The 27,558-nt window shown below is 40.4% G+C and overlaps 1 long non-coding RNA gene across 1 annotated transcript in view; it reads right to left on the bottom strand.

The window, feature by feature from the left end:
- Window positions 1–15,587: 15,587 nt before the first annotated feature.
- LOC109286472 (uncharacterized) overlaps window positions 15,588–27,558 on the bottom strand; it is a 75,928-nt gene continuing 63,957 nt past the window's right edge. The window contains exons 3-4 of the long non-coding RNA XR_002094513.2: window positions 22,629–22,753; window positions 15,588–15,715 (exon numbers count right to left, since the gene is read on the bottom strand). This is a non-coding gene — a long non-coding RNA (uncharacterized LOC109286472). The remainder of the gene's footprint in view (window positions 15,716–22,628; window positions 22,754–27,558) is intronic.

Raw genomic sequence — 27,558 nt, 5'->3', positions numbered from 1 at the left:
GTGAAATTATAGCATGCTTTCAAACTCTTTTGTAATGCCAGAAGGGAAAGGAAGGGAACTGAAATTCTCACAAACGCTTCAGCCCAGGAACTGTGGCTAAAAGGAAAATGGTAAATCTCACAAGAGTTGGCAACTGTGTATCTTGCCCACAGTGTCTTGTTACTTCTTATTATAAATTGCTATGTGACTGCCGGCTCTTAAATGAGGTCTACCAGCATGTCTATCCCTGAGTGTGGAAATCACACTTGTACACAGCACCAGCACCATCTATGCACTTCTCAGATTTGGCCCCGAGTGAACAATTCACAGAGAAGAGCTTTCCCTACCTAACATAGCCAGGTTTTTTCTCTTTGTAGAACATGTATGAACAGAAAACTACTTTTGTCATTTTAAAAGTTGCTCGGAAGACATTTCTGCCAACTTTCAATGTTATGGCTCATTTGTGACTAGCTCTCTGACTGTTCACTAGGGATGGCATTCATCTCTAGGCCAAAGGCTCACATAAGACTCAAAACAGTGCTAATATAGGACTTAAAATTCTACTCAGGACTCTCGCACTTTGTTTCTAGAGAGGGTGAAGTTCACTTAACTGTGCAATCCAACTTTCCAGTGACTTAAATGGGAATTGGACTGGACCTTGCTTGAACTATTAGTCATTGGTCAAATAAGTCATATGGTATGGTTTCTGTTCCTTCACAGCCTAAATGGTGCCAATGTAACCCACTGTCCTCGGTGTTAAGTGTCCCAATCTAGCCACTGGCTCCAAGATGACAGAAGTCTATTGCAGCTATCAACTGTTTGACTCATGCTTTTAGTGCTAGGGGTCCCAAGTTCATGCCCCATGAGGGTAGTCATTACACAAGCACTTCCAGTGAGAATACCTGAATAAGCACATTTTAAATTCCACGTCTGCAAATAATCAGACATTAAATTTTGTGTTGGTAAAACTTACATGCATGTTCATGGAAAGGGAACACAACAGGGGCACAAGCAGGCTCATTCTGATTTTAGTTTGTATCTAAGCATGCAAATGTTTTATGGAAACATGTTTGCACTATTCTCCTGGTTCTAATTATTTCTCCAATAGCTAGCTAGCTAAACACATACATACATACATACATACATACATACATACATACACACAGATATTTCTGTTTAACTGTGTTAAGAAACAGGTACCCAAATCTGATAAATAAGTATATGTTGTTCTGTAGGAATCGTTCCTTAATATGCTTTGCTAGCTCTACCCTGCCTACCAAAATGTTTTAAAAACAATAATCTTAAAGACCAAAGCAAAAAGGGCTCTTTCTTAGCTGCAGACTGAATTCATTTAATATTTGAAAAAAAGATTTAGGACCAGAGTCAGGCCTCTGGAGTCTCTGTCATGTAAAAGGAGGAGAGAATCCAAATTATTTCGCATTCCAAATGGACTTTGCAAGGTTGGCAGTTGGAAAAAGTGGCTAAACCAAGCCAACTTGATGCAAAATTCATTGAGATTAAATTAACATGGATCTTCACTGTAACTTTCTCCCAGATTTAAGAGCAGAATTGTACCCTGGGCAAAATTCACACCTGTACAATGCCTGTTGAGCTCAAGTAGGATTTAGTAATACAGAGGTACAGGCACTCTCTCCATTGGAGTAAATTCCTCTAGTGTCTACACTTATTTAATTTATAATCACAGAAATGTCAGGCCTGTTGTCAGGCAAGTGATAGAGAGTAAATCTAGTTTATTTTCACAGATGCTTACTAGGGGCTAGATTGTTCCCAACCTCTTCCCTGAGTGTGTAAAATTGAGGGAAGAGGAGCCTGTCACAAGTGCAAGCCACTTACTTTCCTGAGCAAAAGTGGTATTGCCTATTGACAGCGGTGATGAAACTATGCACTTTTAAAGGATATAAGGAAGTAGCCATCAGTGCACCATATTTGTGTACCTGGCAGGATGCACATTACAGCCCTGATAGAACTTCAGTAGACACATTTCCTTGCACACTCCCTGAGATACAGTATCTCCCCAAGGCCCCACAAAAACTAAATGAGTCCAGCCAGGCTACATGGGCCAGCGCTTACTGAGAAGGACCAGGCCTGGAACATCACAACGCCCGGAGCATCTTTTCAACCCCTGAGATGTCTTGCCTGGAAATTAGCTTAAACCACACATAAAATGGGTGATAGAATTTGTATTTAGCTAAGTGACTGGGGGTGGCCAGCTCAGCTGACTAGATGAAAGGAGCATCTAGTTAGCTAAATTTATTAATATGCACTTTTTTCAGAACAGATACAGCTACATTATGGAGGTGAAACATGACTTTTGATGATCAAGCATGCAGTGATTAAATAAGGTTAATCCTCATTTTATATGCTAATAGGATATTTATAATCTCAACTGCATATCCAATTTAGCTATTTTATTCTCTGTTGTTAAGAAAGTATTTCTTATTATGAAAGAGAATACCCCTATGTTCTCTGCAGATGCTGCTTTAATTGGGCTCAAATGCATTGTGTGTAATTAGTCCACTTCTTTAATATTTCATCCATAATTACACCATGAACAATGTGCTTAAATATCATAAAGGCTGCCAGTTTAATTTTTTTAAAGAAATAATGAATTGGTGACCTTTCACATGTCCCAAATGGTTTTGATTTAAATCTAACCCCATCCATAAGTAACCACAAAGGCCCACATTTTCAAAATGGGCCATAACCAGTTTCACACACACACACACACACACACACACACTGGATTCCCAGCAGAGCTAAGCACCTGGAGCAACTCCTCTTCAGCTGAAGTTGACGGTGCTCACTGTGTCTGAAATCTCAGATCTAATGCGTCTCAAACTGGGTACCAAACACAGTGAGCAAAAAAAATCAGTGACTCCCTTTAGAAAATGTGGAATATAGTGGATGATGAAAATTTGGTACTTAATTCCAGCTCAGTATCATCTACTTAATGAATCATTTCTAGTGTTGTACTCATTTGAAAGAGGGAAATGAATTGCCCTGTGGTACAGTATTCCTACATCATATAGTTTTAGTACAGTCAATGCTTATTTGCAGTGACAGCAGGTAAGAGCAACACCTTCTAAGCAGCATTTCTCCTACCATGTATTCAGACATTCCTTAATAACACCAAGTGACATAGCACCAATGCACTGACAGGTTTTTAACAAAAGGCATCAACTGTACCAGTATTGCTTCCTTTCTCATGTCCTTGTGACAAGGTATTTAGCAGTATTCACAAATTTGTTCGAATCTGGCATGGCCACACCATGAGCACTTCTGCTATAACCTTGACCTCTCGACCTCTGGGCTTCCAGCTGCCTACCCCAGTGTCCATGCCACTGGAATGGGGTTGTACCAGTATTACAAGTGCTGAGTGTGGTACAGTAGACAAACTGACCATGATCCTACCAACCTAAAGGACTTCCTGAAAAGTGACCTTGTGAAAAGCATCACTGTAGGGATATATCTGTTTTGTGACTATTTCCAGAGTGAATTTGCTCCGTTTCACAAGTTCTAACTGCACACTCAGCCTGGCATCTGAAAATCAAGCTGGGTTCTTTCAGAATATCATATCATAACCCATAGCAAAGTCTGCAGGAGAAATGCTTCCCTCAGTAACACCTGTGTTAACTCCACTATCCACAAATTATGCCCCCAGTTACACCTGTGCAAACCTATTGCCAGCAGTAGCATTTCAAAGGGGTAATTGAGGATACTATATGATGACAATGCTGTTATACAGCTGGCCCTGAAACTAGAATTTAGTTAATAATTCTGCTGATGTTGTGTGAGCCAAAAAACAAAAAATCCATTTCATTCTCCAAGAGCTGTGTTGGTTCAGCAAGGCTGAAATAAAATAATAAATAGTAAAAGCTCAGGGCCAGATCTTCAGCAGAAGTAAATTGAGCTACACTGATTTACACTTGCTAAGTACCCAGACCTTGCTGCTTCACTTGGATAAGCTGATAGGACTCAGCACATACAAAAGGAGCGGACTTGCTGAGCAAGAAGGGTCCATTTTTACGCACGGTCACGTTTCAGATCAGAGCTGTGCTGTACAGATGTGTAATTGTTTGGCACAGCAAGTCTTCTTTCTAAGGGCTTTGTTACTTTCTGGGAAATACTTTTGGGCTGTTATCTCATGCCATCCATCTCTGTGAATGAAGAAGATAAAAACCCAGTGAGTTCCCATGAGCAGGGACAGATGGAGAGAGCTCTACCTCCCCCCTCCTTTACCTCCTTTTATGCAGAAATGCATAATATCCACCTTCTTTCATCCTCCCTGCCCTCTATAAGATGATAGAAGCTAAGGTACAGCCAATCTCCCAAAATTTACTGACCTTTCTGCTTTGTGAGCTTCCTCAACAGCAGCAGGGGTAGATCCAGGGCAGAGGGTGGTTACAGTCTTGTCTCCCTTTGATTCCTGCCCTACTCAAAGGTTATAACAAACTGCCTGTCAGGGACAACCACGTATCTATTCAGGTGGAGCAGCAGGTGAATGACTTCATGGCTCGTTATTCTTGCTAATCTCTTTACTTCATAGGTACTAACAACCCTTGATCTTCCACTAATCGCCAATCAACAATTTCTTATACAGTTATGTGTTATCTAGTCCTGGTAATGTTTCTTTACCTCCCCAAGCACGTCCAATGAAGGTGTGCCACTACCTAGGAAGGTGGCTTTGTTCCTATCAAATTCAAACCCATAACAAATGAGAGACAAGGAGGGGTAAAGGCAAGCAGAGCTATGTAGTGTGGTACAGTGGTTAGAGGGAGTTGCAAAGGTGAGGTAAAGACATACTGGAGTGATCCTTTCCTGGGTTACTCATTGCAAGAGATGATGAAGGCTGTCAGAGGTTGAACCATTGCAGCATAAAGCCAGGCATGAGTGGACCCAGTGGGTAGAGGTGCTTCAAGTAAATAAAATGAGTCTTCCCTGGCCCCCACCTATTTATTCTGCACATCAAGGGTGAGGGGCAGTGGAGGCCATCTATGGGGCATGCTGCAGGAAGGGGGGGGTAGATATAGCCATACCCCCAAATGCCTTATGTTTGGGGAAACTGTTTAAGAGGTATTCTGAGGGGAAGGGCTATGAGGGGTCATGGACACCAAGGGGCTTTTGAGGAGATGGGCCTGTGGAGTAGAGGTGTGGGTGAGGCAGGGCTGGGGCATCATGGTGGTTGTGGGGCTTGAGGAGATGGGTGGTGGGGCCCGTAGGGGTGAGATGGGGGTATAAGGAGGGGGTTGGAAGCATGAAGGATTGTAGATGAGGGGAACCCAGGGGTTGTGAGGGACTGCAATGAGGTTTGGGTGCTCAGAGGGGCAGGGTGCTCAGTAGGGTGTGAGAGGGGTGTCAGTCATAATAGGGATGAGTCTGTGCAAGGTGCAAATGGGTTAACAGGAGCAATGAGGGGGGAGAGTTGAGCTCAGTGGGATGTGATGGGGATTCTGGAGTCTGATGGGGTTTTTATTAGGGCTGAGCATGGGAGATGTGTGGAATAGCAGGGGACAGAATGGAGCCAGCAGGTATTTGAGCCAGCAGGGGCAGTGTATAAAGCGCAGTCAGGGGCTAGACTGGCAGGTAACAGCTGTACTCCCCCAGGCCCAGGTGCCTGCCCCATCCTGGACCTGGTAGTTGACCCCTTCCCTCCCCCCAATTTAGTTATAGTTTCATAGGTTCATAGATGCTAGGGGCTAGGGTATTTGTTTTTGTTTGGATCTTAAACTCAGTAATATAGTCCTGGGCTCCTAACATATTAGTAAAGCTTCTTGTTTCTTTTTTAACTGGGAAAATAGGTGTTGTGTTATGTGATGATGCATCACACCACTCACAACCCCCTTTTCAAAATCCAAGATCTGCCCATGAGAAGCAGTCACTGATTGATTTTTGTGGCGGTACAGCAACAGCTTATAAGGGACCGCCCTGCCAGGCAGCAGGGTGCCCTGAGGGTAGCCATCTTGATGGGGAGGGGTGTTCCCTGCTAGGAGGTCCACTGCCTCAGAGGGGAATTGTCCTCCAGCTTTTGGTGGTCCCTGGGCAAATGACATACTGATATCTACACCCCATCATAAGAAAGAAACCACTATGAGAAGTCCAGGCAACCTTACTCCTCCAGAAGGATCTCAGGATATGTGGAGTTAGCTCCCTGAAGATGTCCTTGGGCTTCCATGCTTTCTAAATCCCCAGCCATCCACTAAGTTGAGGAGGTGGACCCCCTGCTACCATCATGAGGTGAAACAACCCCAAGGATGAACTGGAAGGAAGTGTATATCTACACTGCCCATGATCGAGCAATGAAGAGTTATTGGAGCTATCTCTAAATGGACTAACTTGTGTACCAGTAGCAGTCAAGCAATGGGATTGCATAGGCTAATTTACCTGGTTTCTAACTTAGAGTCATTCATCTTCCCCCCCAAGTTCATGGAAACAGAACACACATACACATCCTGCACACAAAGTGGCACGGCTTATGCTGCAGATGTAAACCATGTTAAAACGAAGTGACTTTCTTGTACCATTTCATGCATACAGCTGCATATATCCACTCATAAATTTCCTTTTAAAAAGCGAATCCCACCCCAGTCAGGCCTGAATCCCACCAAAGAGTCATTGGTAAACAACTGATTTTTTTAAGTGTGTGTGTTGGGGAGGGCAGGGAAGGGAAAGGTTTGTTTGGGATGTCTTCTTGTCTCCAGAATTCCATCTCCATCTTCATCTTCCCTACTTTGTTAGCCTAACCATGATCTTGCTTATCTTCTGTGCCCCAGATGTCCATGATCCTAATAGTACACAGGTGAAGGGACTCCTATTATCTTCCCGTGACATACTTGGGAATCCAAAGCAGCCCAGACTGACATGGAAGGTAGCAAATGATCACCCAAACCTCCAAGCAAAGAGGAATTCTTTCCTAGAAGGAAAGAGAGAGAGAGAAGCCCTGGGGACATGCCTTGTGTAAGTGACCAGAAATTTTCGTGGGGATTTCCTCATGGGGATTTCCTCATATAAAGGGAGCAAGCCAGAACTACTGATCTAAACTTCCCCGGCTCAACTGGGGCAACAAATCAACAGGGAGGAAGGCAGGCCTTTTCCCTTTGTGGCCCCTGAAAGCCAGTACATAGCAATACAGCTGGGTGCCCAGGGCTCAGGGACAGCAGCAACTTCTGATTGCCAGCACAATCATGATTGTGATTGCACAGCTGCCAGTGACAGATGTTTTTTTCACACTCCCCCAAGCCCCCAAGTTGGAGCCCAGGGCAGTTGGCCCAGTTGCTCTGCCTTAGTTGTGCCATTGCTCAAAACAAAAAGGAGGGAGGTGGGTCACCCAGTAATGCACAGAATAAGCTAGGAGAAGAGAAGGAATCCAGGCCATGAGCACCCTACAATGGTAAGTCCTGGGGAGAGGTGAGACTGGAGCACCAGAAGGTCTTGGAAGGACAGGAAAAATTCTGGGTCCCAAACAGTGGTTGTGTCATGTTTGCTTGTGCCTTTTTCAGTAAAAAGAGATGAGGAACACATGACACTTGTGCAATGTGGAAAACAGCAACCACTCCGTTCCATTTTCCCATCCCAACTCATCCAAATAAAGGACCAGCAGCATTTCACTTTGATGCCAGATCTTCTTCTCCCCACTTGTGCGTGAAATTACAGCTCTGTCGTTCAGGAAAGCATGACATTTTTTGCTGGAGAGACCCAAGTCATGACTAACCTGGCTCTGATATGAACCAGGTTTCTCATACCAGAATTTTGTTTCAAAACAAATACTACTGCAAAACTCTTGTTTATATAAAATAAAATAGTATTGCCAATAGCTGAACATTTCTTAGGAATCCATCTTGTTCACTAAAGTAATCACAGGTCCTATAGTTTGCCCACCTGGCTTCAGCCTGCCATGCTGTCAGTGGGCCTTGCTGAATGGGTTCTGGATAGGGCAAGGTCTGTGTTCAACTAACCTCCACCATTAGTTTCTTCATGACAACCCAGACTGTAGCTGTGGCAAACCATACACCACATTGCATATTGTTGATGACTGCCCACTGACTAAGTTCAGCAGTGGACTACAGGAACTGCACATGGCCTGAGGATGCTATCATATGGCTCAGCAATTATGCATGCACAGACTGACTGACTAGAGCAGTGTTTCTCAACCTTTTAAGTAGCAAGCACCCCCTCAGTTCTGAAAATTTTAATAAATACCCCAACACTCAGTTTTCCAGGGGATTTTATATTTACAGACTAACGTGTGTTATATGTTGGAAGAAGGGCTGTGTATATAAGGCTGTGATGTGACAGATGTCTGATCTGGTGTGGATAGGGTTGCCACCTTTTACACCAGTGGTGCACAACTCAAGTGCTAGAGGTGATGTTGCCCAAACCTAGGAGGACTGAACCACATTATTACTCAGGAATTTAAAGAGCAGTGCAATGTGCGGTGCACCACATTTTTTGCCATAGTTTTGAGAGGAAAACAGGGCAAGAGAGAGAGCATTGGGGTACCCGCGTACCCCCTGCCTATGTCTCACATACTCCCAGGGGTACGCGTACCACAGGTTGAGAAACTTTGGACTAGAGTAATCCCACTGAACACTTTAAGACATCCATAAACCATGAGGCTACAAACAGGCATCACATTTGTCTTAGGGAAAAACATTTTATCCTGGGAAAAAGTGTTATCATTTAGACATCCATGTCCATTGTCCTGGGACAACCCTAAAAAGTTTATGGGATAAGAAGTGCTAACACTTTGTCCCGGGACATTATGAAGTGTGTCTGAAGGGTTGTCTCAGGATTGCATTGTTGAATTAATGGCACAAAAGCGGCAATGTATTCAGATACTTGCTAAACCCTGATTTGGAGGGGCAATGTGTGTACACTCCAATGCTGGGACTTTTCTGTTCCAGAACAAACAAATGCAGTGTGTGTACCTAGCCTGCCAGAAATAACTCTAAATTAGATGGAGCTATGTTGATCAGCATGCTTAATGGGTCTATTTTGTTGAGTGAATGTTACTTAATTCAGACAAAGATAGAACTGAGCCTAGAAACATTTGTGCAAAAATGAACATTTTTATGGTATCTATAAATAGTATCTATAAATCCAAAAATCTAACATTTTTTATAGTATCTATTTTATGTAGTCCAGTTATGACCAAAGTCCCGAACATAATAACAAAGATCTGGTGGTTGCCGCAGAGAGGCTGCAGCTAAATACAAAACAGGAGATAACAGGTTTATGCAGATGGTAGTTTCACAAGGAAAGAAATGGGAGAACACTAGTCAGCAAGATAAACAGTAGTCAATCTGAGACCAAACTAATTATGAAACTCCTGAGGGGCAAGGATTTTTTGTGGTAGCTTTTATTAGACCAACTGTATAGTTGGGAGAGCAGGTGGACAAGCTTTTGGGCATCAAGTTCACTTCTTCAGGTCTGCTGCTTTATAAATGTTTCTGAGAACCAACCCTACCACCAAAGTGGTAAAAGTTTCTGAGAACTTTTATAAGTAAGCACACGCACACACACAAATCCAATAATGTTCTTTAAATGTGAAAAGCTGTGAAAAACTGTTAAATGCCAAGACATACAAGCATTACACACCCATTCTTAGCTTATTCACCTGAACATACAGGTAATATTTAGAAGGGATCTCAATGTTAAGTGGTCTTGACAATGGCATGAATCAAGGATAGATTGCCAATTTTTAGCTGTTCAGAATTTGGGAGTGGTTGCCTGGATCTGATTGATCAAGAAATTAAATTTTGCTCTCATTTACATCAGCATAAAGTCATGATAATTTCACTGACTTCAAAACTCCTATGATTTCAGTGGAGCTATTCTTAATTCTTAATTCTTATTCTGTCATTGCAACTATGAACAAAGGGACATATCCTGTGCTTCTCCCTGCCACTAAGCTAGATTACTCAGCTTTCTGAAAAATCTCCCTCTGTAGAGGGAATCTCCAGGTGAGTTACTTGTGCTAGATCTACAAGACTCCTTGTATCTGAAATGATATAGAGGTGAGGCTGAGGAAAAGGTGATCTGACTGGACTCCCACTGTCCTCCTCCTACACACAGCTTTTGGAACGGCCCGTTGGGACTGAAAGGTGCTGAATACAACTCAGAGTTGCTCACGGTCTTCTCTAAATTGTCAAAGGTATCATATTGACTCCTACTGTAGCCTGAGGCTTGAGGGAGTGCTATTCCAACTATACCTCAGCTGAAGAAAAGAATCTAGGCCAGAATTTGGTCTGGGGCCTCAATAGTCCATCAGAAGAAGTGAAGGGGACTTCTCTCTTTGCTCTTGCTAATCCAGGTATAAGAGTCTTCTATTTCATTCGATTGTCCATTGCATTCCATACTTCACAAACATAAAATTAATGTCTACAAGTTTTTTGTGCACGGGGTCAACTGTGATGTAACATATCCTCCCAGCTGTTAGGATCCTTTATTCTACATCATGCTGTATTATTAGTCAGTCAGTTCGCCTAGTGCACAGTGATTTGCAATTAGTCTTGAAGAAAGAAGATTTTACAAGTTGACTATTTTTTGTAAACCAGAACCCATATTAGTTGAAAAGGGAAAGGCCAAAGGGAAATTATTGCTATCTTAGACAGCAGCATAAATTTTCGTCCTATTTTTAACCTAGCTTTTAATTTAATAAGTTTTATGACCCTTATATTAAGTACATATGTTTTACAAGACATTGTGTCCCTTGAGTCACCCTGAATTTGCTATTTACTATAGCAGAGTTAAATGAATGAATACTGTGTTTCTGGTTTCAGTTCACCCCTTATTTGATCCCTTTATATTCAGTAAACCTCCATAGAAACATGGAATTACAGAATTAGGAGGTGCTCCAAAGTTGTTTATAGGCTTCTGTTACTCTTTTCATGGGAATGAATAAACTTTTAGTCCCTTACGCAGAACCTACCTTATAACCACCAGATTTCAGATATTTACAAGATATAAACAGTGAAATCAATCATTATCCTTGTAATTACTTACTATTTAAATTTAAAATGTGTAATTTTTTAAAGGACAAGGGCCAAGGTATTTTTCTTAACTCTTGAAATCGTTTTGCCTACTATTGTTCATTAGAACACTGGAACAGAAGTCTGTTTCCTGAGCCAAAAGAGTTACACTCATCCAGTAGCTACACTGGAATAGTCATTAATGAATGACATTTTTCCTTTTCAGAAAATTAATGTTTAGCATAAACAAATAAAAGGGCTCTGTCTTATTTTCCTGGTACATGCAAACTTCTCAGTGATGTCAACACGAGTGAATTCAGAATCATGCACATAGCAATTATATGTGTGTTGCAAATGAAGTATAAGCAAATTAGAAGATTAATCATACTTCCTTGAGTAGGTCCCTTAAAAAAGCTAACCCCATAGAAATCATAGTCTGCCAAGAAAAGAAAAATAGTACCTTGTCATTCTTGTTTGGATAGGTTTATCCTATTTAAGTAATGCACAATGTATGGTTGCAACTTTTTCTCTTCAAGTTTGCAAGAATGGCCAAATGTAAAGATAATAAAGGTGGTATAAATATTTTTACCTGCTGGAAGGCATGAGCTATTGTTTGACTGCATATAAACATAGAGTATCTTTCAAATATAATAAAATTAGTTTAGAATGGTGTTTTATAAATTGGGTGGTTCTAATTTGACTTGAGCACTGGTTCTTAGTGACTTGCCAAAGTTCAGTAAATATGCAGAGCATAGTACATGCACTTTATCTTTGTGTATTAGCTATGACATAAACACAGAGGGGAAAAGTCAAATTTTATACATCAGAACCTGGGTTTGTTGCCAGACATTATAACGTTGCATATTTAATTTAACTGATGTATGTTAAAATAGGAAACCAGATTCAATGAGCTGTTTGTTTCTTTTCTACAAATACACTTACATCAATGACCTCTGAGGACATGACCTTAAAATGTAACTAGATGTTTAAAAGAACCTCAGAGATCTACATAAGACATTAATGTTTGTGTCAGAGGGTAGTATACAATCATGTATATACTCAGCTGTCTATATGTCGGCTGCTATATTTTTATTGTTACAGGAAACCTTCCAACATCCCAAACAGGAAAATTATCAACTTTTTTTCTTTTCTTTGGCATGGTCCCTTTTGAGACTGAAGGCATGACCTTAAGTTAGAACATATTTTTAACTCTATTTAGTAAACACTTTGGCACCTTCTATGTGTTTTTTAAACACTAAACCTTGTTTGGGAGTATAAAGCTGCTGATCAGTTACTAGTAGTTGTGAATTAGTGCATACAGTTGCACAGTGCTGTTTTGGTTAAAACATTGGTATTAAGACTCCAAAAACACAAGGAACAACAATTTTAGCCAGTCAAAGAGAACTCCTGGTCACCTCCCAAGGGACAAATTGATGTCAAGTTCTGCTGTCTGTCAGGATTAAGTGCCTGTTTGCTTTTTTACTAACATGTGGTTTGAGAACAAAGCAGCTCAAATCTCCTCCGTTCCTAACAAAGCATCTCAAATTGCTGAGTAAAATTCCTTAATCCCCCATCTTAATCTGAAAACACCAACACCACATGATAACACTGAGGTCTCTTTTTGTCCAGCATAGAGCACCATTAACATAGATGTTTGGTTTTGAGCTAACTTGTTCTTCAACAGGCTATTATCAGAGGGGAACTCCAGGTGCTTTGTTCTCAGACCAAATCTATCCAAACCATTTTTCTTCCTTATCTGTTCCATTCTAAATAAGAAACCAAGTATGAAGCAAGAATTGACTTGTGTACTTTTTCAGGACCTTGACCATGGGCTGTGGGTAGATGGAACGCAAGGTGAACTTTTAAATCATAAGATATATAAGTAGGCATTAATCAGCTAGTTGCATTATCGTTGATTTTATGCTTCAGCTGTAGGGCTAAAAGGACAACAGCGCTGTGTAAGCAGTAATACATATTTCTACTAGCATAACTAAGCAAACCATATCTACAAGGCAATATTAAACTAAAATATCTAATACAAAATCACTTATCTGAAAAGGATTGTTATGTTATAAGCTGAAACTCCGATAAGTAAGCATGAAAACCAGATGGTTTCAAAATACTATATATTTGCATGTATCATTTCCATGTTGAAACAAGATCTCCACATGTTCTAGGTTTTCTAGCTCTAATTCAAAAATGGCTGTGGGCACTGGATCTGCAAAAAAAGTTATCAAAATGTCTGCTTGCTCTTCAACGACTTTAGCTCACCATCTCACAATGTATTTCCATAGCATTCTTATTTCAGTTACCTTCCACAATTTTATCTATTCTTGAACTATTTTTAGTCAACAGTCAGCAGAGAGGCATGGTGAATGTTTTTGATGTGGTATGAATTAATCAAATCAACTAAAAATTCATGTTGTAAAATTTAGGAACACCGGGTAAACAAGATCCCGTCCTCTTAGAACCCTCTGAATCCTCCTACTGGTTTAGTTCATGTTTTCTTAATTCCACTTCTCTTCACATTTCTTATGTAATAGAGACCTATGAAATTAAAGTCTTCATGTATCATTGCCTTGATCTGATATCTCATGCTCTGTAATCTCCACAGCAACATTCCTCAATTTGGAACAGTGATGTTAGTTCCACTGTGCAAACCCCATTAACCAGAACAGCTTGAAAGGGTGACATAGTGGCCCCATTTAAATCCATGGGAAATTTGCAAAGCGTGGAATGGAGCAAGGAAAAGCAAGTCGTTTCTTCTCTGAACGAAATGATCCCAGTTGTTCCAACTTGTAAGTCATATTTTCTAGACCTTTAAACCTTTTTGTTGCTCTCCATTAGGCTTTTCTAATCTGCCCATGCGGAAGGACCTCGCTTACATGACACTGAGAAAATAGGCCCATTTTTGGCAGCTTCACTTGAGCAAAGGCCAACAATCCCAAAATATTGCTCGCATGAGAAGTCATCCACAGGAAAAATAGAACTGGACTGTTTAAATGGAAATTAGAATGAGACCAAGACATAGAGTTTGGGTTCTACTCCACTTCTAATATCCCTGACATTTGACACAGTTTCCCCCCTTTTTCTCCAAGGGGAAGATTTTGGGAAGATAATCTCTTAATTTGAATGACACGGGAACTCTTTCAATGAAAAGGAGGAGGCATGAACTAGATGGCCTTGCTCCAAGGAAAAGGTGAAAGTGGGGAAGGTACAGGGTACTGCAAATGGCTCTTTAGCTATCTTATACAATAAGACAACTGCAAGCAAAAGCATCTGTAAGATTATAAAGGGAGAATGGGGTTTATGGGGAGGCAGACAAGTACTTTACCTACACATGGACATGGAATCTACATAAGTAAAAGTCTTGAATAAGATTATTTAGGAATGGGATCCTATAGAAACTTTTTAACATTATGCTGACAAGTAACTAAAATGTACACAGGAATTATGAGCTAGTTACAGGCTCAAATCACTGTTGCAGACTTGCTAAAACATTTTTTAGCCAAAAATTTACTTGCCAATTCACCAATGTGAAAAAAATCCCCTGTCTTATGCAACCCATACACAAAGTAAACTTCTTTCTTGATTGACAAAGAGAAGGCACCATTTTATCCAGTAAATCCACAGATACTGGTGAGCAAGCCTATATCATTCTTTCAAGCCTATCCTTCACTTATGTCTATGGGAAGAATGGTACCTTCAGGGTGCGCCTACACAAGATGCTATGTCACCGTAGCGACAAGCTATGTTGCATAGCTCATTGCTACGGCAATGTAGCATCAGCAAGCACGAACCATGATGCTGATGTTGCTGCACAGTAGCAATGAGTTACTGCACAGTAGCTCATTGCTACTATGCAGTAGCATGGAAAAAACCTGTGTGGCATTGGGACTGCACAGTAATGTTTAAGCAAGTACTAAATGACTGTGCAAGTACATTGGTAGTGCTTAAGCAAGTACTAAATGACTGCACAGTAACAAGTGCACAGTCCCCTGCACCTATAAACACACCCACAGTGAAGCCAACATAGTTATTCTGGTGTAAAAGAGATCAAATTAAACTTAACGACTGCACATCTGACTGTAGTAGTACTGGCCTCACAAATCAAAGACTGAGGAGAAAGCACTTGTATAGTGGTATCTGTACTGGTTTGTAAATCATTGCGTATAACAAACCAGGTAAGTCTGTGCCATGGACTCGTCTCTGACCCATCAGATCTTCCTGACCCAATATACAAAGATATTGCAGAAGATATACATCAAATACTGGGTCCATGGAATCAAAAAGTTCTTTGTGCTCAAGAGCCCCATTCTTTTCACGTTCATACTGATAGCCACTTTTCACAGAGGTGCCTGACTACACTGGGTAACTGGTCCAGATACATCTCTTTTCAGCTAGCCCAAGACAGAGTCGATCTAAGTTACACAGTTTCCTGAAAGCTGCAGAGTTTAGATCAGTAGCGACAGGACACACATTCGCCCTTTGGTTGGGGGATGCAAATCTTAGACCAGGTTCTGCCATTTTTAAACCAGTCTGTGTGTGCCAAACTTCTGTTCTGTTATAGGTACAAACTGGTTTCCGATCACTTGTACTGGTAAAAGTGTAATGTCTGTACCTGGCCTTCAGGAACTGCAAAATCTTGGGAATTTTCTGTTTGCCTGACTAGTGAGCGCTGGAAGCATGATGGACATCTGATGTATTGACTGATGGCTGAGGGCTGGTGTCCTGCCAGGTAAGAGCTTCTAGAATATATTTAAAAATAGAAAGAAGAGATGAGAAGATAAGATTTGTGTTATTCAGCATTATAGGGGAAAGGAGGGGGTGAATTATTGTATAAAGATGAAGAAATACAAGAGCTTGACATTAATGGAAACACTGAGGAACTGCTGGAGACTTGGGGGAGGAAAGGAAGGGAACACAAGATTTCTGTGGACAATGATCCAGATTCTAGTACTACTGCTGATAGAAGTTCAATGTCTCTCTCTGTATATATTTGGGAGGATTGGGTATGTTAAATGTTAAATCTAATGTTTTATGGGTTGCCTTTATTAACGAATAAAGTTTTTTTTACAGCCTCTGATAGGCTTCATATTAATTTTTGTATGCTAAAGAGGAACATGGCCTTCTTCAATAAATGATGACATTGGGTTTTCTTTTGCTTAGTCCATTATTCAACCATAGGAAAATTTTCTTCCTGTAGACTGAGCTTCTTTCTACACCCTACCCAGATAGATAGAACTCCAACACCCTACCCAGCCAAAGGCACGAGTCAAATAACTTCTGGAGAAGACAGCACTCATAAGCAGCAGATTTAGCACTCTACCCAGAGAGAAAATGCACTGCCAATCAGGCTACTTCTGTTCAGGATGACAACTTGGCTTCACAGGAATGTTGGTATGGTAGATGTTCTGCTGATCCCAAATAAGGTGCTCAGATCAATTTCTTTCCTATTGTGGATAAAGCTCCCATCTTTGCCCATTTTCTTTTCCAGTACATCCACACTGTGGTGTCAGGACATTTGACTTCTATGTCGTGAATGTCACACCAAATCAAAAGGGCAAGACCTAAGAGTCAAAGCCTAGCTACAAAATCACAACTGGTAACACACATCATTGTCAGCTCCAGCATTTCATAATGGATAGCTCATGAGTGAGTACAAAGCCAGTGCTTGGTATCTTCTGCCATGATTGAAATGTTTCAATCATGCTAATTAAATGAATATGGCCTGTGCTAATGAAAATAGCAAAATACTGTTTTGGAGTCCACTGGCACATACATTTTGATTATATCAACTTGCTGTTCTTCTGTTCCTCTTTGTACCATATACTAGCAATGTAACTGTGGCTAACAGTACTTTCACCATAACAAAGAAAATACTATATAGGCACCTGCCTGAACACAGATGAGCTTATTTAAGTGGCATGCAAGCTCTGGAATTAGTTGTCCATACTAGGCTCACTGAGTCTTTTACAGATATACTCTTTTATACCTCATTTTTAAAAGTATATTTTTAGTTTGGGGGTTTTTTTTCATCCTGCTTCTGCCTTTCCTTGCGTGATTAGCCATCCAGGAAATGCTTAAATTACAAAATCATAAGGTTTAAAAGATTTATAGATCAAATTATATTAACCTAATGCAATAGGCTGGGCATACGGAAATTAGAAGTCTTTATATGATATTTTGATTATTAAATTGCTCCCTTTATACTATTTACTTTGTTTGCAACGGTAAGGGTTTTGCTGTCTGATGTCAGAGCCCTCAGAGTAACCAAGCAAAAACAAATGACTTAGTCCTTGGTTCAAAGAAATAATAGGTTACTAGCATAATTAATTTTATGTTTAATTACTGTAGAATGAAACAATTCAACAATATCCAATCAATCCTTAGAATGACAGAACAGAAGGTCAGCAGTTGCTAAGTCAATTGTTTTGAAAGAGAAATTTATGTCAGGTTCTCTTTTATGTGCTAGAGAAAGAAACTGGATAAAAGTGGTCAAGCAAACATTAATTAATTGTATAAATGTAATCCTGTTGTCATGCTAAATCATACAGACTCTGGGTGCAGTGTTCAAAACACTAGACATGCATCAGTTCAGAATGTCTAGAGATGATCTCTTCTATTTAAAAACAAAATTAAAGGCCAATGTGAATATTTTGGGAGCAACTGAAATGAGTCTGTGGCCTCAGTCCAGTTCCTATATGTGGCAAGTCTACATCGCATAACCCAATTAACATTATTTGACTCCCTGCTGGCAAGTCTCAGCAGAACAGAGGTGGCTTTGGCGGAATACAGCCTGCTGCTTGAGCTCCTTCTCCTTGCCCAATTTCCTGAGCTATGAAATAGAAAAATGAGTTTAAAGAGTCTAATGAAAACTAATTTCCCTTCTTTTATCATTTATTTAGAGTCACTGCTGCCAGTTCTCAAGATTATAACTTGGGGCCTCACACTATGTGGTGTTTTCTATAAAGCTCCAGCTCCTGGAGTCATGTGTTTATTTGCTCCAGTCTTTTGATCATATGTGGATGCATGTGCTCATGAGTGTTGTATATTGTTGCTGCATGGATGTACACAAAGAATATTCAGTTATGTGTCAGGGTGTTGTTGATGATCTACTGATGGACACACATCCTCTGACCCAGTATGACTAGTAGATTGAGCAACAGCCTTGGATATATTTTTTTTTTGCTTCTATCATCTCCTGAAAGATAGGAAGGGTTGATGTCTGTTTACACTTGCTGAGGACCTAGATTCATTAGAAAAACCTGCATTCCTGAGCCCCTGGTGTCAAACCAGGCCAACTCCATCTTGGAATCTGACCCCTCTTTTCCCAGTGCCACTCCCACTACATGTAGGCTCCACTCTTATTAAAATGTGTATGATGATTAACTGTTAGGTCTAGTTTAAATCTTTGACTCAGAATGTCTGTCTGAAGTATTTGTTTGTAATGAGACTCTCAGTGGCCATGTTGTTACTGTGCAGTCATTTAGTACTTGCATACCCAAGTACTAAATGACTGCACAGTAACCAGTGCCAATGCACAGTAGCATCCCTGCACGGTTTCCTGGTGATGCTGACTGCACAGTAGCTCATTAGGACTGTACAGTAGCTTGTTATTACTGTGAAGTAGCATCGCATCACAGTTAGTGCCACCCGATGCTACTGCCCAGTAGTAATGAGCTACTGCGCAGTAAGCATCTTATGTAGATGCAGCCAGTATGTATCTATGAATGACTTGCCTATTCCAGAGCCCAATGACTTAATTTCCATTAGCTTTAGAAGGGAAGACAAGGAAAGAGAGATTATTTAAAATTACACCCCTTAGTCCTCCTCTAAGGCTATGTTTGACTGATCTCTCTCCTTTTAAAAGGTCAACATTCTCTTATATTAGAATAGTGACTTTCTTCCTTGTTAGGCCAGCTGCACCTATATAAACCCCTGGATTGTTTTAAAGTCTTTTTTCTATGCAAACCACAAACATAAAGGTTTCTCTCTCTCTACTTGACATTGTGGGGAGTTTTACCAGGAATAGGATCATGCCTTTAGAACCTCTGTTATTGGATTTCTAGATTCAGTCCCTGTTATATAAGAATATTCTTTAATCCTTTTATCCCTTCAGTTTGAGGCACACCTGGAAGGACTGTTTTTGTGAGGACAGACACAGTTAAAATTCATCGAATCATAGAAAATTATGTTTGGAAGGGGCGTCAGGAGGTCATCCAGTCCAACCCCCTGCTCAAAGCAGGACCACCCCCAGCTAGATCATCGCAACCAAGGCTTTACCTACCTCAGTCTTGAAAACCTCCAACGATGGAGACTCCACAACCTCTCCAGATAACCTGTTCCAGTGTCTTATTACTCTCCTAGCAAGAAAATTTTTCCTAATATCTAACCTAAACTTTCCTTGCTACAACTTGAGACCATTGCTCCTTGTTCTTTTACCTGGCACCACTTGCAACAGTCAAGATCCATCTTCTCTGGAACCACTTTTCAGGTAGTTGAAGGCTGCAATTAAATCCCCTCTCAGTCTTCTCTTCTCCAAACTAAATAAGCTCAGTTCCCTCAGCCCCCTCCTCAGAAGTCTTGTGCTCCAGCCCCCGAACCATTTTCACTGTCCTCCTCTGGACTCTGTCCAATTTGTCCACATCCTTTCTGTACTGGGGGGGTTCAAAACTGGACATAGTACTCCTGATGTGGCCTCACCAGTGCCAAGCAGAGGGGAGGAATCACTTTTCTTGGTCTGTTGGCAATGCTCCTACTAATGCAGCCCAGGGTGGCATTAGCCTTCTTTGCAATAAGGGTACACTGTTCACTCATATTCAGCTTAGTGTTCACTGTAACCACCAGGTCCTTTTCTGAAAAGCTGCTGCTTAGCCAGTTGGTCCCAAGCCTGTACTGGTGCATGGGATTCTTCCATCCTAAGTGGAAGACTTTGCACTTGCCCTTATGGAAACTCATGAGATTCCTTTTGGTTCAATCTTCCAATTTGTTGATGTCCTAGCCCTACACTCCAGCATATCTAATACTCCCCCCAGCTTGCTATAATACATGAACTTGTTGAGAGTGCACTCCAACCCATCTTCCAGATCATTAACGAAGATATTAAACAAAACTGACCCAAGGACAAATCCCTGGGGCACTCCATTTGATACCAGCTGCCAACTAGACATCAACCCATTGACTACTACCCTCTGAGCCCAACGATCCAGCCAGTTTTCTATCCACTTTACAGTCCATTCATCCAACCCTTACTTTCTTAGCTTGTTTGTGAGAATGTCATGGGAGACCATATCAAAAGCCTTGCTAAAGTTTTGTATGCATACCAGACCAGACTCTGGCTTCTTTACTTTGCATTCCATCCAGGAAGAGCACACACCAACTGCTGAAACTTCCTTAGCTTGACAACGGGTTTTTGAACCCAAAAGCTTGCTTAATAATTGTTTTCCAACTATTTAAGTTGGTCTAATAAAAGATATCAGATTCACCCAAAGAACCTTGTCTGCCTATGTCTTTAGACCAACACAGCTACAATCTACACCCTTGCTAAAGTCAAGGTATATCACATCTACTGGTCTCCCTGCATCCACAGAGCCAATCATCTCATCACAGAAGGCAATCATGATGGTCGGGCATCCATGATGAATCCATGCTGACTGTTCCTAATCATCATCTTCTCCTCCTAGTACTTAGAAATGGATTCCTTGAGGACCTGCTCCATGATTTTTCCAGGGACTGAGGTAAGGCTGACCGGTCTGTAGATCCCTGAATCCTCCTTCTTCCCTTTCTTAAAGATGGGCACTACTTTTCCAATTGTCCAGGACCTCTCCCAATTGCCAGGAGTTTTCAAAGATGATGACTAGTGGCCTTGATCACATTGGCCAACTCCCTCAGCACCCTCAGGTGCATCCTGTCCAGCCCCATGGACTTGTACACTTCCAACTTTTCTAAATTGTCCCTAACCTGTTCTTTTGCCACTGCTAGCTGCTCACCTCCTTCCCAAACTGTGCTGCCAGGTGTAATAGTCTGGGAGCTGACCTTTCCTGTGAAGACTGAGGTAATAAAGGTTTTTGCATCCTCTGTCACTGGGTTGCCCTATTTAGTTAAATTCTGGATCATCCTCTTGTTGCTGACATTCTTGTTATCCTTCACATCCCCATTTTCAAATGCATTAGAAATAATCACGTTACACACACACACACACACATATCTCTTGTCCCAGAGAGAGACTCAGCAGAGGCTCTCCATCAGGTTCATTCTGCATATCACTTCCTAAAATAAAGTTCTTTCCACTGGACACTTCACCAAAAATCTATCAAAGACAAAAATATCCAGTTCCCTGTGGGTGCACACTTCTCACAAGACTACCACTCTCTCTTCAGTGTCTCAGTTCTAATCCTCAAAGGGAATTTACAAAACACCTTTCGTAGATGAACCTAAAAACTTAACTTCACTGGATACAAAAAATCATGGACTAAATATAGACATTGAATTTATGGCACATTATAACCTGCCTAATATCTGATAACCCCAGGTAACCTGTCTGCATTTTACAGGCTACATTCTACCACCAGGTCAACATTCTCTCCTTTCCCCCCTGCCCACCTACCTGTCTCACACGTATTGTCTCCCATCACTTCTGATCCTCACTGCCATGCATTTGCATTTTCACAGACCTGCATTTTGCATTTTTGCTTCTATTCCACTCAGAAGAGCACACAAAACACAAGCAGACTCTCCCTATGCCCAAAGCTTGCAAAGAACAATTTTTCCAATTATTTAGTTGGTCTAATAAAAGATATCACATTCACCCAAACAACCTTGTCTGCTTATGTCCTTAGACCAACACGGCTACAGCCAGCAACCCCTAACCTCTTAGTTTTGATTCTTACTTTGACTACCAAAAACTAATAGAGAAATTCTTCTCTTGCAAAGAACTCAAAAGTGAGTGGAACCCCACATCAACCTTGAAAGGATCTCAAGGCACCTCAGGGTGCCATGCACCCTGGTTGAACAGCATTTGCTAATCACATCGTTATTTTCTATACACTTCATTTGAGCACAAAATCTAAATGAACTGAAAAGAATTTATTAGAAAAATGTTCTTCTGGGCTGAGATTTTTTTTTCAACATGTTTGAGCCCAAATGGAGTTTGCCACAATTACTAATCTTCAAAACGAGGGGTTTACTTTGGCCATGTTGACATAACCTTAACTACAGTGCAAGACATGATCATAGAAGATGGAAATGTATATTTTTGGAAATAGATTTCATTCTGACAACTCTATAACAAACAAATGTAATTTTAATACTGTGTGTTCAATGAAAAATGAACTGTTGAATAAACATCAGGCTAAAGAGCAAACTCAGCCTGTCTCATATTTCTTGGACTGTCCCAAAATATCCCATTGATTACTATAAATATCATAAATAGAATATGGCTAAGATTCTCAAAACAAGCCTTTGAGTAATTCAATGGGATTGAAGCATCTAACTCCCACAGACACTTTGAAACTCCCAGACTGACTGTAAGTGTAATATATAAATACAAAAGTGTACAGTGTCAGTCTCAGTTTAAACCAGCTATTATGTGGTCTATTCGTGGGATTGTTTTATTTTTTTGGAAAGTATTTTGTTTCTAGTTAATTACCATGTTGTTACCTTAAAGTCAAGCATCCTTCCCTTGATCAATCAGCAGTTTGGTTAAAAGTGGACAAATATTTCCGATCATCCTGATTAAACTCCTCTGCTATTTAGTAGCAATACAAAATGCATTATTTTGCTTCCTGTAAAAGAAAGCAAAATCAGTGTCACTCACAATGTTAGAATAAAAGGTCAAAGCAAAGGTTCCCCCCACTCTGCTCAGTTTCTTCAGCATTGTTAATGAAAACAGCATGATCTCACATATAAACTATAAAGTTCATACAAAAAGAGAAAGATAAAATGGATATCAGCATTAGTGCCCATAAACATGAATTTCTATACAAACCCCCTCTTTATTTTATTTATATCCAACCAGTTTAGAAGACTCTTTTGTCCTCTGTTACAGCCAAATAATTCATTTTACATGTTTCCTGATAATTTTTCAATTGTTTCCTTAAAACTCAATTCCTACTGAAGTCCACAAGTGTTGAGGCAGCTCAGCAACTCAGAGGATCAGGCTACTGAGTTACAGGTATCTCTGCTAGTGCTATGCATCCCTGTCACCATTAAAAATGAACTGAGGTCCTTCCAGTTTCACAACAAATAGATCTTTCATTTGATGTTGCCTCAGATCCTGCAAAAGAATGAGCCTACCCTGCTCTCTGTGGAAGACATGAACTTTTTTTGGAATTCAGACTGTCTTGCTGTGGTATCCTTATCACAAGAGACCTGTTGGTGGTGTAGCTGCCATTTTCTTCATCCTTTTCATTCACAACAACCTGGTTGCTCTCTGATTCATAGATTCATAGATGTTAGGGTCGGAAGGGACCTCAATAGATCATCGAGTCCGACCCCCTGCATAAGCAGGAAAGAGTGCTGGGTCTAGATGACCCCAGCTAGATGCATATCCAACCTCCTCTTGAAGACCCCTCTGTTTGGGGAGCTCACCATGCTTTTTATATTTGAGGCTACAGATGTCAACACTGCAAAAAAAAAAAAAAAAGCTATGTGGTTCACTTGGGTTAAAAGAGTAGTAAAGACAGGTTATTAGGGTATAAACTCAGATCAAGTGCAACCCTACAGAAGAGCCCAGAGATTAATTCAAGTTCCTAGTCTAAACTAAATCCCAAGCTGCTATGTCTTCACAGCTATTTTAAGTTAAGAACACATTTTTATTTTTTATAACATCTTCATCTAACAACGTGTCTTTTTTCTCTCTCTCTTCACTGTATCCTTTAATTTCTTTCTCTTATTCCTTTTCTAGCTGAATTTGTATAAAGTATTCTAGGAGAGATCCATTGTGAAAAAAAATAATTGCTTTTTTTAAAAAAAATCTTTTTTTATTACATTTTAGCCTTTAAAATGGCTTGCCTTCTTAAGTAACTTTGAAACTGCAGTTCAAATTGAAGCCCTTGAATATTCCCCAGTTGTGGAGCTGACTGGGGGTACCAGTTAAACTTCATGGTATAACTCATAGAAGACCAAAGCCTAGTTACCATTATGCTTGCCCAAGTTCTCCAACAGCCAGCACATTCCTGCTTGACTCGCAGCTACATAGAGAAAGGAAAGTAGATAATGTGAAGAAAGCTATGCCAAGAGGATTTCTGTAGCCAGAGGAATTCCCACTAACCCTGTCCCTTTTCACACCACTGGACCAGCACAAATCTGACTGGCTTAACCTTGTCTGATGATCTATCTTTGACATTTTTGTCCCTCCTGAATAATGCTGTTCAACAGAATTCCTCGAAACTTCACCTTCTTTGCAGGCAAACACTATGGATCAGATTTTGACCCAAACATTACAAAGAATAACATATTTTCCCCAAGCACTCTACTAGTGCCTTTGAAACAAAAACCTGTAAGTTATCATGGAAGCCAGTGTAACTGTGCCTTCAGCCAACTCACATAAGTCCAGGTCCTGAACCAGCGGAAAGCCTTTTACTAGCTGAGAATCTGGCCCAGTTTACTCTAGCCATAAATTCCTTCCCTTAAAATATAAGACTCAGTTTAAACTGAGTAGCTGCAAATTTTAATATCCTCTTCATTTTATACACTCACATAGTCTTTAAGAATATATAAACAAGTTGGAAGTATCTTATATATAATACAGCTTGGGTGTAATTTTTTTCCTCCTTTCCCCTTCAAGCCATTACAATAGTTTATTTTAATGTGTGTCTCTCACAGACTTCAGTGCCATACTTCAAGGAGAATGATAGGTCAGCATGCCTTGTTTTAAGTTTATGAACTGACAGCCCACTTTCAATGACAAAAGAAAATGTAACCTAGGCCTGTTTTAAAGCAATGATTGTCAGATCACATGTTCAATATGTCATATGGAGTACACTTCATTAAGGACTGAATTACTTTACTTGTAACATGAGCTAAATTAAAGTCAATGTCAGGCTGCATAAATCACTGATTTAAATGTATCACTAAGTGCATTGAAACAGTCATCATCACCCCTTGCCCTAAAATAACCCAAAAATCTGGGTTTCATTTTTATAAGTTGTAAGGATGACAGATATGAGGCTTTTTTCTTTGCTGGGGCTCACAATTTTGCTGTCAAAAACTGTTGAACTTTTAAGGAACAGCAGTGATCCATTGACACCCCTAATAAGACAGTTTATTTCATAGCACATTGAATTCAGAACTCACAAAGTAGAGATACCAAACATGCAGAATATCAATCAGGCTGTCATACAAGTCCTTCATAATAGTGCTGGAGTGAAAATCTGGTATCTTGTATGCTTGAGAAAGGATATCATAAGGAAGAATCTTGGGACCACTTTACAGTCACCGAGGCAAATTTTGCTCTGGCCTACCCCAGAGATAGGCGACTTGTAGGGTTAAGTCAGGACAGACATTGGATACATTCTGTCCTGCTGGGAAGCAGTCCTGTTATTAACTGTATAGATGAAACATTAACTCCAAGAAAAAAAAAAACTGATAAGAAACTATCCACTTGTATCTCCACTGTAAACTCAAGGCATAATTCTCTTCTTGCAGTAGTTTTATATAAAAGTAAATCAGTTGATTTTAATGGAATAATTTCTGTTTTACACCTCTGTGAGCATAGAATTAGATCCATTCTGAAATTTTGATGAAGGCTGCTAGCTGGCCACAACATTGATTTATACCACAAGAATACAAAAAGTGGATAGAATTAGACCTGGGCAATACAGGCCTGTTTCTTTGCTCACGGTTGTGTAAATCAGGAATAGCTCCACTGAAGTCAAAGGAATTACATCAGCATAAAATAAGTGGAGCATCAGGCTGTAAATTCCTCCTTCAGATTTATTCCAGCTGTTTGCACAGTGGATTAACTTCTTTCTGAGGATTAAAAAAGTAAATAAGATTGGTCTGTTTTAAAATAGATCTTCTGTGTATTGTATCTTTAGATGAGGGAATGAAGTCAAGTAGTAGAGCGGGGTTTCCTCTGCTATCCATCTTCTGGGTCTACTTAATCCCTAGAGAAGATCACCATGACAGTCAAGGAAAGCAAGGTCTTCTAAAAGAGAAGAGGAAAGCTTTACAACAGACTTTGTAAACCTGGAACTGAAGTGGCTAGAAGAAAGGGCCTTGGGTGCCATACGTTTATGCTCCTCATGCAAATTTCTTAGGAAGCCCCTGTACTGTCTGTGCTCTCTTTTCTTCCTAAGGTATGACAACTCTCATCACGTCCATCCTCCTTCTCCTCTTCACCTTTGTAGTTTGATGATCAATCTCCAAAAACCTACTATGACTGTCAGCACAAAACAGTAGGCTCCCCTTATACTTGGCTTCTTTCATCTCCTTTGGAAACTGACCTATATTTGTTCTATTTTCACGAGCATGGGGACATTTCCCACATCCATTTGTTGTATGCTCTGTGTTACAAATTAGAGTCCTGTAATTCAATTTAGTCATTTTGGAGGCAAATAAACTCTTATAACTAAGATCATTTCAGTAAAATTAAAAAAATCTTAAAATTACTTTATTCCCACAGTAATAAATTATCTGACAAGAGCCTGAAATTTAAACCCAATTCAAACTAAAGGCCCATAGAGAACAGGTGTGTGAAACTTGCCTGGTGCCCTGGGCCAGATCTAGACCCACCTCTAGCGGCAGGGGAAGCAGTGAGATGTGCGAGCAGCAGCAGCTGTAGGGTGCACATCTCTACGTCAGGTCAAGGCGGTTCAGTGATTGATGTAGCTGTCACATCAATTGATACAAAACATGTCCCCAGTATGACTCCACATCCCAAAATACAGCAGTGGGCCCCACTCCTGCTTGCCCATCCCCAAATGTCCAGCCCCCTCCAGTAGCCCTGTGAGCCAGACAAAATGGCTGCATGAGCTGGATCTTGCATGTGGGCCAGATGTTCGCCCTGCTGTAGAGCAAAGGCGAACTGCACTAATGTAGTTCTCTTCTTATATGCGGTCACTTGGAGGATGAAATCTGAATACTGGAGAATTTGGACATTCCCCATATTGAGGGAAAAGAATTTTTTTTGCATGTATAATGATAAATCACTTTGCAAATGAGGAAGAAAAGGTAGAATTCTCAGTATAATTCACATAAAGGCTCTTCCCACATCCCTATGCTGTCTGTCACCATTACAAAGGTAGAAAAATACTTAAATAGCATCTTGCAATACTAACTAATTAGTTGCTGAGCAGCCCTGTTTGGTTGAAAAGTGTTACAATCCTCATTTAAATGTACAAACATGGACACAGACAACTGACTTGTCCCAAGTAGGTCATGTTCACTGCTGCTGTAAGCATATCTGCCTTAAGCAGAAGTGAGACTATTTCCCTTAGTGAGGAGAACTGTGATTTCCATATTCCCAATCTCTTGCTTAAACCAATTAGTCAAACTGGTTTAAATGTACCACTCTACATTTAAACCAGCCCACTCTTTAACTGATAAGTCAATTGAAAACCCAGAAAGCTGAAAGTGGAAAGGGAAA

This window comes from Alligator mississippiensis, chromosome 1 (assembly GCF_030867095.1).
Source record: "Alligator mississippiensis isolate rAllMis1 chromosome 1, rAllMis1, whole genome shotgun sequence".
In the NCBI taxonomy this organism is placed as follows: Eukaryota; Metazoa; Chordata; order Crocodylia; family Alligatoridae; genus Alligator; species Alligator mississippiensis.
The sequence above is the reverse complement of the archived record's forward strand: the minus strand, read 5'-3'. Positions and strand labels throughout refer to the sequence as shown.